Consider the following 14,304-nt stretch of genomic DNA (forward strand, 5'->3'; position numbering starts at 1 on the left):
TCCTCAGCTCTCCAAGTACAGCCAGCAGCCAGTGCGTCTTCATATGGATCACCCTCCTGGGCCCTAGACTCCTGGTTCCTCAGCGTTCCATTGATCATAGCCTTTGTCATTCCATTTATTCCTTCCCACATCGCATTGAGGACATCACCATCTCTCAGAACTGCTTCTCCTTTGAATTCAAACTCTATATTTTCTCTAACCTCCAGTCCCTCTTCCTTTAATGCCACTATAGCAATTCAGAAACCTCAGCAAGATTTTTTTTTCCCCTAACATCACCCTCTTCCAATGTATTAGTTTTTAATGTGTTCATTCTCCTCCTTGTCTTGGGTCCCAGTACCCATGGTCTGTCATTACTCCTTTACTCTCTTTTATATTATCCTTTGCTATAATTATTACTATCAGAAATCATATTAGCTCTCTTTTGTTTTGACTCTTCCACTAGCCTCCTGAAGTGCAGGGACTCCAGTTCACTGAAGCATCTCCAAAGTCTAATGGTGTGAACTACTAATGAACCTCACACATAGCATAGATGCACTACATAATTATAGAGAGAAGAAAAAGAATATAGATTTTTTCTTCAATCCAGAGACTAAAATTCCTTATTTAGTCTAACAAATTTAAACCTGAAACAACTTTTTAGAAATGTGTATATTAAAACGATTCTATAAACCTAAGAATATCTTCACCAAAGAACTGATGGCTTCGAACTGTGGTGCTGTAGAAAACTCCTGAAAGTCCCTTGGACAGCAAAGAGATCAAACCAGTAAATCTTAAGGGTGATCAACCCTAAATATTCACTGGAAGGATTAATGCTTAAGCTGAAGCTCCAGTATTTTTGTCATCGGATGTGAACAGCTGACTCATTGGAAAAGCCCCTGATGCTGGGAAAGATTGAGGGCAGAAGGAGAAGAGGGCATCAGAGGATGAGGTGGCTGGCACAATGAACATGAACTTGGGCAAACTCTGAGAGATGATGAGGGACAAGGACGCCTGGTGTGCTGCAGTCCATGGAGTTGCAAAAAGATGGACACGACTGGGTGACAGAACAACAACAGCAATCTTATTCAACATTAGAAGGTTGATTTAAGGCTTACTGGTACTTCTATATAAGATAATACTGGGAGGTCAATGCCAAATGCCTCAGAAGAATACCTAACAACATGAAAAATTATTCCCATATATTCACAATATTCACACATATTCACAATAATTAACATATATTGATAAGTATAAAAAGCAATTATAGTACTGTATAGATTACAATCTCATGTGATAAAAATAAATAGGAATAAAAAAAGACTAAAGAGAAAAATCTATGTGGCCCTGGATTTGGTTATGACTTTTTAGATAAAATGACAAAAATCATCATTCATAAAAAAAAGTTTGACTTTATTAAAATTTTAAAACTCTGCTCTGTCAAATGCACTGTTAAGAAAATCAAAATAAAAGTCACAGAGAGGAAGAAAATATCTATATAATATTTTCACATATATTATAAAGGACTTACACCCAAAATATGCAAAGATCTCTTAAAACTCAACAATAAGAAAACAAACAACCCAATAAAAAATGAGCAAAAAGTCTGAACAGACACCTCATCAAAGAAGGTATACAAGTGTCAAATAAGCACATGTAAAGATGCTCAACAGCTGTAGAAATTAAAACAAAAATGAGATATTCCTCCCAGATGTTATAATGGCTAAAATTAAAAAAACTAACCATCCCAATTGCTGTTTAAGATGTGGAACAGCAAGAACTCTCATTAATTCCTGGTGAGAATGCAAAATGGTATAGCAATTTGGGAGAGTTAGGCAGTTTCTTTCAAGCCTAACAATTGCATTCCTAATATGTCCAGTTGCTCAGTCATGTCCAACTCTGTGACCCCATGCTGTAGCCTGCCAGGCTCCTCTGCCCATGGGATTTTCCAAGCAAGAACACTGGAGTGGGTTTCCATTTCCTACTCCAGGGGATCTTCCCAACCTAGGGATCGAACCTGCGACTCTTGCATCTCCTGCATTGTCAGGAGGATTCTTTACCACTAGTGCCACCTGAGCCTTGGTGCACATTCAAAAAATCCAAAAACTTATATCCACACAAAAACCTTTATGTAAAGATTTACATCAGCTTTGAAGGGAAAATCAAAAGCAATCAACTTGTCCTTCAGTAGATAAATGGATAAACAACAATACTTCTTCAGTGACAAAAATGTGAAATACTATTTCGTGATAAAAAGAAATGAGCTATCAAGCCATAAAACATATGTGAACGTATTTTAAATGCACTTTTCTTGTTGCACCACATGGCTTCCAGGATCTTAGCTCCCCAACCAGGGATAGAACACATGCCCTCAGCAATGAAAGCATGGAGTCTTAACCATGGACCACCAGGGAATTCCCTGCACTTTGTTAAGGGAAAAAAGTCAGTCTGAACAGGCTACATACTATATGATTTCAATTATGACATTCTGAAAAAGGCAAAACAAAAGACCAATTATTGGCAGAGATTTGAGGCGGGTGGGTTAGAGCAGTAAAACTATTCTATACTAAATTGTAATGGTGGATATATAATGTGTGTGTGTGCACACGCGTGTGTGTGTGCACTCAGTTGCTCAGTCGTGTCCAACCCTTTGCGACCCCATGGACTGTAGCCCACCAGGCTCCTCTGTCCATGGAATTTTATAGGCAAGAATATTGGAGTGGGTTACCATTCTTCCCAACCTAGGGGTCTTCCCTATTCAGGAATCACACCTGAGTTTCTTAGGTCTACTGCATTGGCAAGTGGATTCTTTACCACTTCCCAGTGCAATTTAGGAAGCCCCTACTCCTGTCAAAACTCAGTGAACTTTACAGCACAAAGAATAAAACTCAACTGATGCAATTAAAAAAAAATCACTTAGGAGATTGATTCTAGCATGGAATGCAGAATGTGATAAAAGAATCCAATTGTATTATAAACGTTTGAAACAACTTCACTGAAAGAAATAGGGGGAGAGGTGTTGGCTAAGTAACTTTAGAAATGAGTGAAACAATAAGAGTAAAAGCAAAAGAAACTGCATAGAAATACTGTGGTATAGTTAGCAAAATTGGTTCCCATATGCTGCTGCTGCTGCTGCTGCTGCTGCTGCTGCTAAGTCGCTTCAGTCATGTCTGACTCTGTGCGACCCCACAGACGGCAGCCCACCAGGCTCCCCTGTCCCTGGGATTCTCCAGGCAAGAACACTGGAGTGGGTTGCCATTTCCTTCTCCAAGGCATGAAAGTGAAAAGTGAAAGTGAAGTCGCTCAATCATGTCCAACTCTTAGCGACCCCATGGACTGCAGCCTACCAGGCTCCTCCGTCCATGGGATTTTCCAGGCAAGAGTACTGGAGTGGGGTGCCACTGCCTTCTCCCTCCCATATGAGTACCAGTTAACAATTCTAATTATGCTATACATGTGCTAAAATTGAACCGTTATGCGCTTGCTCTGTCAGCTGAAAGGGCCTGAAAGCAATGACACCCCAGTAATGATAAGCACACCTAACACCCAGATCTTACTTTCTAATACCATTTCTCTAATAAAAGGACCAGGGTTCCTTGGAGAAATGACTGACTAGGACCAAGGCCATGAAGGTGAAGTGGAACTGAAAGTGAAAGTGGCTCAGTAGTGTCTAGTGCACTCTGCGACCCCATCGACTATACAGTCCATGGAATTCTCTAGGCCAGAATACTGGAGTGAGTAGTCTTTCTCTTCTACAGGGATCTTCCCAACCCAGGGATCGAACCCTGAAGGTGAGCCTACACCATCTTACAGAACCAGAAAGTAAGGAAGTACTCAAACAAATAAACAAACACACTTATAATTAGGGAGGCTATGTCAAAAGGCAAGGACACAAGAGCCAACTAAAAGAGCTCCCAAAGCTAAAGCTGGAGAAAATTAAGCAAGAAAATAAAGCCATATTGAATTTCAACCCAAAGTATATAAAAGTATATTCATATATATTCAAAGTATATTCATAGGTTCACATTGATAAACAAATAAAGATAGATAAGAGGAAAAAATCTCCCATGCAGAAGAATCCCAAATAATCCATACTGACACTCAACCCTCAAGGAAATAGAGTACATCTTCTCACTCCATTAGTTTGGGTTACATAGTGACTGCCTTCCAAAGAGGACAGAATGGGGATGGGGAGAGAACAGTCACTTTGCAGTAGAGAAACTTGACAACCACCACTTAATCCAGGTGATCAAGGTCAACTTCAACAGTGAAAAGTCATGTGTATAGTTTGTACCCTTGATTTGATGGAATCAGAATGGTCTTCCTTTCAACAACTCATGATTCCAATCTAATCGTGAGAAAACATCATAGGAGTTCCAGCTAAGGGACATTCTACAAAATACCTGATCAGTACCCCTGATTCGAACTGTAAAGGTCATTAAAAACAAGCGAAGTGTGAGAAACTGTGGTAGCCAAGAAAGACCTAAGGAGAAAGGATGACTAATATAATGTGGTGTCCTAGATGAGATCCTGAAATAGAGACGGGATCCTGGGTAAAAACTATGGAACTCTGAATAAAGTACATAGCTTAGTTGACTATATTAATACTATTCTATTAATTTTAACAAATACTAATACAAGATGTTAATAATAGAGAAACTGGGTATGTGGAAACCTCTATACTGTACTCTCCTGACAGCTTGTCTGTAAACCTAATACTTTTAAAGTGTATATTTACAGAGGAAGAAAAGAACTGGAAAGATAAGCCCCTAAACTTTATCAGTGATTGTGCTTTAATGATGGGATGACAAATGGCTTTTCTTTTGGCTATCTGTATTTTAAAACAATACTTTGAAGGCTTGATATTAGCCTAATAGACCAAATTTAACATTTGGTCTCCTTGCTTCTTTAGTAGGGTATTGGCCATTGTTAAGCAAGTGACACTTGTTACCCCCTCCAGGAAGGGAGTCTTCCTGCATTGAGGCTCCCATTACCAGAAGCAGTGGCCCAGGATGTCAAGCCACTGCATGGTTTGCAGGTATTAGGGTTGCTAAGAAAGACGAGACCCTCATGGGCACTGGACAGAACAACACTTCACTCACACAGGAAAGAGACAGAACAAGATCATCCTCAACAGTGAGCACTGGTCCCCCATGGCCAGTGCATCTGGTCTCACAGCAGACATAGGTCTGCAGGCACCCCTCCTGTGATGCAGGCAAAGGATCGTCTTCCCTTCCTGCCAGGAACAAACACAGCAGTGGGGTTGTCATGGTGCCATATGCACATTCTTGAAGCAGAACAAAGAATTACACATCAAACCCAGAACAGGAAAAGCTTCGCAAACGAGGCAGGAGGGCTGAGCACAGGCTATGAGGGCTCCTTATCTCCAGGTAAGGAGGCACTCTCTTATGCACCCCTGCCTGGGTCAGCAGGTTGTGTATGACTCCTTTCCCCAGACCCCTCATTCAAAGAAATACACCCCAGAGAGTGTAGCTTCCTTTTGAAAAATGAAATAAAGGAAACATAATTATCTCATAGTGAGTGATAGGGGTAAGCTATTTTAAATATCAAGGGAATACTGTGAGCCCTCATTTGTAAAGAAACAATTACTTCTGCAAATTACATTTTAGGAATTGTGGCAGAAAGATAGCTGCAAAACTAATAATGCCTAGAAGTAAAATCTCAAGCTTTCCAGACAGACAATCCTCTACATATGTTACAGGAGCCAGAGGGAGACCAATAGAGCAGAATTTCTCTCACAGGGGATGGCAGTGTCTCAGAGGGGATATGAGTTGATGTGGATCTGGTAAAGGGCTGGTAAAGGAATCCCTCTAAACTTGCCCTTCACATCTGCCTCAAGCGCCAAACTCCAGTGGCAGCAAGTTCGTTTTGCCATCAAGGTGGCTTGCTTCATTTCCAGGTAGATTTCAAAACCAAATTACATAAATTAAGACTAAAATTCTCTATGATGATTTGTTTGTTGTCTGTAGGCGATAGGTCAGTGAAGAATAATTGTGAATTGAGGGATGAATGTTACTTGTAAAATGGTTACTGTTAAACTCTAGAAAGGCTGTATAGAAGTGTAGAAGTTCAGAGCATACATTCAGATTCTACTTCGAGCAATTATTTAACTTGCCAGTGCTTCAGTGTCTTCATCTGTAAAATAGAGATATTTGTAGTCCCTACCTCCAGTTGCTGCAAGGTTTCAATTGAATTAATATGTGTCAAGTGCTTAAAATAGTACCTGGCATGTAGTGAGTTTTAAATAAATGTTGGCTGTTGATTTAAGGAAGGGCACTCAGTGGCTTTTTGAAAAACTACTTATTTATGTATTTGGGTGTGTGGATCTTAGTCGCAGCCTGTGGGATCTGTCACATGTGGCATGCAAACTCTGATTTGTGGCATGTGAAATCTTGTTCCCTGATCAGGAATCGAACTGGGGCCCCCTACATTGGGAGCACAGAGTCTTATCCACTGGGCCACCAGGGAAGTCCCGCAACAACTTTTGACCATCTTTCTTTTACTCTTTCACATTCCACTCCTCACTCCAAACTCAGCATCAGTTTGCCCCTATCTCTTGTTCCTTGCTTCTTCATGGTCAAACCATTTTCTGAGTTACTCAGGAACAAAGCTTTTTCTCTGCTTTCTTACTTTTGTCCTTGGAATTGCTACATCCTTTAAGTCTCCCTTTGGTTATGGTTCTTGCATTTTTCTCCCTATCGCCATCACAAACACTGAAATCAACAGTCTGTTGTAGTTTAGCTGCGAGCCCAAGGACTGCAGCATGCCGGGCCTTCTGTCCCTCACCATCTCCCAGAATTTGCTCAAATTCATGACCACTGATGCTATCTACCCATCTCATCCTCTGATGTCCTTTTCTCCTTTTGCTTTCAATCCTTTCCAGCTTCAGGGTCTTTTCCAAGAAGTCAGCTCTTCGCATCAGGTGGCCAAAGTACTGGAGCTTCAGCATCAGCATCAGTCTTTGCAATGAATATTCAGGGTTGATATACTTTAGAATTGACTGGTTTGATCTTGCACTAACACTGAAATCAATAATCTTTTAACCTGTTATTCTACTTCCCTCATCCACCCCAGTCACTCACACCTTGATACCAGGTTAAATTTTTTTTTTATCTTAATAACAACTTGTTGAGATATAATTCACATTCCATAAAGCTCACACTTTTCATCAAAGTATACTATCATACTGGAGAAGGAAATAGCAACCCACTCCAGTATTCTTGCCTGGAAAATTCCACGGACAGAGGATCCTGGCGGGCTACAGTCCATGGGGTCACACAGAGTCAGACACGATTGAGCATGCACACTCAGGATACTACCTTGGGCTTCCCTTGTAGCTCAGTGGTAAAGAATCCACCTTTCAGTGCAGGAGATGGATTTGATCCCTGGTTCAGGAGGATCTCAAATACCTCAGAGCAACTAAGCCCATGCGCCACAACTTTTGAGCCCGTGCTCTAGAGCCTGGGAGCCACAATACTGAAGCCCAAGTACAGCACAAGAGAAGCAATCACAATAAGAAGCCTGAGCGCTGCAAGTGGAGAGTAGCCCCTGCTCGCCACAACTAGAGAGAAAGCTCATGCAGCAACAAAGATGCAGCACAGCCAAAAATAAAATGAAAATGAAAAAGTATACTACCTCAGTGATTTTTAGTATATTCAGACTATGCAATTATCACCATCACCTAATTACAAAATGTTTTCATCATCTCCCTCCAAACCCCATACCCATCAGCAGTCACTTGTATTTCCCCACCGTAGCCACAGACAACCCTTAACCTACTTTCTGTCTCTACACAGTTGCCTACTCTCACATCCTCATCAACACTTGTTATTACCCATCTTTTTAATTAAAGTCACTTTGGTGGGTATGAAGTTTTAGGTCATGGTTTTGACTAATATTTTCCTAATGCCTAATTGCACATGCTTTATTAACCACTTGTATATATTGTTTGTATGTAGTTTTCAGAGAGCGGCTTCCCTGGTGGCTCGCTGGGAAAGAATCCACCTGCCAATGCAGGAGGTGCAGGTTCAATCTCTGGGTTAGGAAGCTCCCCTGGAGAGTGAAACGGCAATACACTCTAGCATTCTTACATGGAAAATCCATGGACACAAAAGCCTGGATGGGCTACAGTCCACAGGGTCACAAAAGAGTCGGACACAACTTCGTGACTAAAACAACAAAAATAAGTCTTAAGAAAATGTCTTCAAATTTTTTCATTGGGTTATTTGACTTTTTATGGTTGAGTTGTAGGAGTTTATTATATATTCTGAATATAAGCCTCTTATCAGATATATATTTCACAAATATTTTCTTCCATTCTCTGGGTTGTATTTTCAAGTTCTTCATGTCCTTTGAAATACAAAGTTTTTTTTTTCATTTCATTTTTTTACATGTCATTCTAATGTACCTGATTTTTTCTTTTGTTGCTTACACTTTTGGTCTTATATCTAAGAAACCACATGGCTACCTAAGTCATGAAGACTTACTTCTGTGTTATCTCCTTAGAATTTTATACCTCTCATATTTGGGTCTATGATCTCTTTTGAGTTCATTTTTGTGCATGAAGTAATACCCTAGCTTCATTCTTTTGCATGTGGATATCTAGGTGTCCACACCATTTATTGAAAATACTATTCTTTCCCAATTTTGAATTGTCTTTGTACCTTTATTGAAAACCTATTGACAATTAAGGTAAAGATTTGTCTCTGGACTTTCAACTATATACCATATTCCATTACATGTCTATCTTTATGCCAGTGTCACACAGCTGTGTGGCAAGTTTTGAAATGAGAGAGTATGGGTTCTCCATTTTTCTTCTTTTTCAAGATTATTTTGTCTATTCTGGGTCCTTTGCACTTTCATATGAAGTTTAGGATCAACTTGTCAATTTCTTTCTTCCTTTCTTTTTTTCTGGATGAACCATGTCAAATCTTAGCTCCAGGGATTAAACCCAGGCCCTCAACAGTGAGAGGGCAAAGTCCTAATCACTGGACTATCAGGAAATCCCCAACTTGTCAATTTCTGTAAAAAAAAAAAAAAAAAATCTGGCTGGGATTTTGACAGAGATTGCTTTGAATCTGTAGGTCAGTTTTAAGAGTATTGCCATTTTAACATTGCATATTCAAATTCACGAACATGGAATATCTCTCAGTTTGTTAAGTTTCTTAAATTTCCTCCAACAATGTTTTATAATTTTCAGAGTACAAGTTTTACACCCTTTATGTTAAATTTATTCCTAGGTAATTTATTCTTTTTGATGCTATTGTAAATGGAATTGTTTTAACTTTATGTTTGAATTGTTTCTTGCTAGAGTATAAAAATACAACTAAATTTTCTATATTGAACTTGTATCCTGCAACCTTCCTGAACTCATTTATAATTTCTAACAGTTTTAGGATTCCTTAGGAAAAAAGTCTACATACAAAAAAATCATATTATCTTCAAATAAAGATAGCTTTCCTTCTTTCTTTTCAAGGATTATCTTTTACTTCTTTTTCTTGTCATCTCTAGACCCCAGGACAATGTTCAGTAGAAGTGGTAAGCACAGACATGCCTATTTTGTTTCTGATTTTATGGAGAAAGCCTCCAGACTTTCACCATTTAGTATGAGGTTTGGTGTGGTTTTTTTAATAGGTGGGCTCTCACAGATGGATGTATTTTACACTTGCAAAGAGTGTGAAATTGGGGAGGAAGCAAGAAGGGAGGCTATGGTAGGCAGAACTTTTCTGCTCTAATCTCCAGAACCTATTGATATGATGATGCTTCATTTCTGTGATTATGTTATATCCTTTGGCATTGCTGTTGTTGTCAGTAGCTCAGTCATGTCTGACTCTCTGTGACTCCATGGACTGCAGCACATCAGTCCCCCATCCTTCACCATCTCCCAGAGCTTGCTCAAACTCATGCTCATTGAGTCAGTGATGCCATCTGACCATCCCATCCTCTATCTTCCCCTTCTCCTCCTGCCCTCAATCTTTCCCAACACCAGGGTCTTTTCAAATGAGTCAACTCTTCACATCATGTTGCCAAAGTATTGGAGCTTCAGCTTCAGCATCAGTCCTTCCAAAGAATATTCAGGATTGATTTCCTTTATGACGGACTGGGTTGATCTTGCAGTCCAAGGGATTCTCAAGAGTCTTCTCCAACACCACAGTTCAAAAGCATCAATTCTTCAGTGCTCAGCCTTCTTTATGGTCCAACTCTTTGGCGTAGTTGATCTTTTTTTCTTATTTATTTATTATTATTTTTTTTTACTTTACAATATTGTATTGGTTTTGCCATACATCAACATGCATCCGCCATGGGTGTACATGTGTTCCCCATCCTGAACCCCCTTCCCACCTCCCTCCCCATACCATCCCTCTGGGTCATCCCAGTGCACCAGCCCCAAGCTTCCTGTATCCTGTATCGAACCTGGACTGGTGATTCGTTTCTTATATGATATTATACATGTTTCAATGCCATTCTCCCAAATCATCCCCCCCTCCCTCTCCCACAGAGTCCAAAAGACTGTTCTATACATCTGTGTCTCTTTTGCTGTCTCACATACAGGGTTGTTGTTACCATCTTTCTAAATTCCATATATATGCGTTAGTATAGGGTCACTAAGAGACACGACTGCGCGCCTTCACTTTCCCTTTTCATTTTCATGCATTGGAGGAGGAAATGGCAACCCACTCCAGTGTTCTTGCTTGGAGAATCCCAGGGACAGCAGGGCCTGGCGGGCTGCCGTCTATGGGGTTGCACAGAGTAAGACACGACTGAAGCAACTTAGCAGCAGCAGCAGCAGCATACTGTATTGGTATTTTTCTTTCTGGCTTACTTCACTCTGTGTAATAGGCTCCAGTTTCATCCACCTCATTAGAACTGATTCAAATGTATTCTTTTTAATGGCTGAGTAATACTCCATTGTGTATATGTACCACAACTTTCTTATCCATTCATCTGCTGATGGACATCTAGATTGCTTCCATGTCCTAGCTATTGTAAACAGTGCTGCGATGAACATTGGGGTACACATGTCTCTTTCAAGTCTGGTTTCCTCGGTGTGTATGCCCAGCAGTGGGATTGCTGGATTGTATGGCAGTTCTATTTCCAGTTTTTTAAGGAATCTCCACACTGTTCTCCATAGTGGCTGTACTAGTTTGCATTCCCACCAACAGTGTAAGAAGGTTCCCTTTTCTCAAAACCACAATGAGGTACCATTTCACGCCAGTCAGAATGGCTGCGATCCAAAAGTCTACAAGCAATAAATGCTGGCGTAGTTAATCTTAAGAAAGGAAGATGATCAAGGCATGCCCGAACTAATCACGAGCTCTTAAAATCATGTCTCCAACCAAAAGCACAAGAGAAGTCAGAGAAATTTAGAGAATGGGAAGAACTCAGTGTGCCATTGCTGAATTAAAGATGAAATGGCCTCATGAAAAGGAATGCAAATAGCCTTTGGGAGCAAAGACCCACCTCTTACTGACAACCAGCATGGAAACAGGGAACTTCTGATTCACAGCCTCAAGGAGCTAGATTCTGCCAACAATATGAGTGAGTCTGGAAGTAGATTATTTCCCAGAGACTCCAGATAAGAGTCCAGCCCAGCCTAGCTATGATCCTGATTTCAGCCTTCTGAGATCTTTACATAGAATGTAGTTGAACCCACCCAGACTTCTGATCTACAGAACTGTGCACTCAAGAGTGAATGTTGTTTTAAGCTTTTAGATTTGTAGTAATTTGTTATGCAGCAATAGAAAACTAATACAAGGACTGATAAAATTCATTCACAGAAGCGGAGGAAGTCAGTGCATTCTTCAAGAGTGGGGTGTAGTAAGGAATGTATTATGCTTGGAATACACTGGTGCGTGCTTAGTTGCTCAGTCGTGTCCGACTCTTCGCGACACCATTGACTGTAGCATGCCAGGCTCCTCTGTCCCTGGAACTCTCCAGGCAAGAACACTGGAGTGGGTTGCCATTTCCTCCTCCAGGGGATCTCCCCAACCCAGAGATCAAACCCGCAAATCCTGTCTCTCCTGCATTGCAGTTGGATTCTATACCCCCTGAGCCATTGCAGAACACACTAGAGATGCTTGGAAAAGCAAGCACTGCTGGGCAGGAGATTTCTCAGCCATGTAAAATCCCTCTTTCACTTGGAGTGTCTTGGACTTGCAACTGTCACTGGTGTTCCTATAGTCTGGCACCTCAAAAGCATAACCATTTAATTTTATTCCTCACAGATAATTTACAAACATTCAACAAGGGAAGGAAAGGAAAGTAGAAATTTTGTTTTTTGGCTCCTTTGGATCTTAAGTTCCTCAAACAGGGATTGACCTGGGATCGTTTGCAGAGGAAGCATGGAGTCATAACCCCTGGACCACCGGGGAAGTCACAGGATTTGTATCTTAAAAAACACAAAACAGGAATACAATAACTGCTGAATCTTGTGTCTTTCCAGCAACTCTTGGATACATAAATTCATTGAAACTGAGCAGTACTGTCCCAATAAAGGGTGCATTAGCAACAAAATTTTACTTTGTGTGTTTAACTATATTGGTCAATATGACACTGCTTCCACTGTTTGCCCATCTATTTCCCATGAAGTGATGGGGCCAGATGCCATGATCTTAGTTTTCTGAATATTGAGCTTTAATACAACTTTTTCACTCTCCTCTTTCACTTTCATCAAGAGACTCTTTAGTTCCTCTTCACTTTCTGCCATAAGGGTGGTGTCATCTGCATATCTGAGGTTATTGATATTTCTCCTGGCAATCTTGATTCCAGCTGGTGCTTCTTCCAGCCCAGTGTTTCTCATGATGTATTCTGCATAGAAGTTAAATAAGCAGGGTGACAACATACAGCCTTGGCGTACTCCTTTTCCTATCTGGAACCGGTCTATTGTTCCATGTCCAGTTCTAACTGTTGCTTCCTGACCTGCATATAGGTTTCTCAAGAGGCAGGTCAGGTGGTCTGGTATTCCCATCTCTTTCAGAATTCTCCACAATTTATTGTGATCCACACAATCAAAGGCTTTGGCATAGTCAATAAAGCAGAAATAGATATTTTTCTGGAGTTCTCTTGCTATTTTTTTGGGCTCCAAAATCACTGCAGATGGTGATTGCAGCCATGAAATTAAAAGATGGTTACTCCTTGGAAGGAAAGTTACAACCAACCTAGATAGCATATTAAAAAGCAGAGATATTACTTTGTCAACAAAGGTCCATCTAGTCAAGGCTATGGTTTTTCCAGTAGTCATGTATGGATGTGAGAGTTGGACTGTGAAGACAGCTGAGCACCGAAGAATTGATGCTTTTGAACTGTGGTGTTGGAGAAGACTCTTGAGAGTCCCTTGGACTACAAGGAGATTCAACCAGTCCATCCTAAAGGAGATCAGTCCTGGGTGTTCATTGGAAGGACTGATCCTGAGGCTGAAACTCCAATACTTTGGCCACCTCATGTGAAGAGTTGACTCATTGGAAAAGACTCTGATGCTGGGAGGGATTGGGGGCAGGAGGAGAAGGGGACGACAGAGGATGAGATGGCTGGATGGCATCGCCGACTCGATGCACATGAGTTTGGGTAAACTCTACGAGTTGGTGATAGATAGGGAGGCCTGGCGTGCTGTGATTCATGGGGTCGAAAAGAGTTGGAAACTACTGAGCGACTGAACTGAACTGATGGAATACATGTCTTGTTTTGATCAACTGTGCACTAATAAGTGTAATGGAAATGAGATTTTAAATTTTAGTAAAATAAAGTGGCATAGGAAATAAAAACTGTTGTTGTTGTTCAGTGGCTAAGTCATGTGACTCTGTGACCCCCTCCCCACCATTGACTGTAGGACTCCAGGCTCTTCTGTCCTCCACTATCTTTCAGAGTTTGTTCAAATTCATGTCCTTGAGTTGGTGATGCTATCTACCCACCTTATCCTCTGCCACCCCTTTCTCTTTTTGCCTTCAATCTTTCCCAGGATCAGGGTCTTTTCCAACGAATCTGTTCTTTGTATCAGGTAGCCAAAGTATTGGGGCTTCAGCTTCAAACATTAGTCCTTCCAATGAATATTCAGGGTTGATTTTCTTTAGGATTGACTGATTTGATCTCCTTGCAGCCCAAAGGACTTTCAAGGCTCTTCTGCACCACCACAGTTTGAAAGTATCAATTCTTTGGTGCTTATTCATTCCAACTCTCACATCCACACATACCTTTGACTATATGGACCTTTGTCAGCAAAGTGATGTCTCTGTTTTCTAATATGCTAAGTTTGTCATAGCTTTCCCTTCCAAAAAGCAAGTGTCTTTTAATTTCATGGCTGCAGTCACTATC

Source organism: Bos indicus, chromosome 9 (assembly GCF_029378745.1).
Source record: "Bos indicus isolate NIAB-ARS_2022 breed Sahiwal x Tharparkar chromosome 9, NIAB-ARS_B.indTharparkar_mat_pri_1.0, whole genome shotgun sequence".
Lineage (NCBI taxonomy): Eukaryota > Metazoa > Chordata > Mammalia > Artiodactyla > Bovidae > Bos > Bos indicus.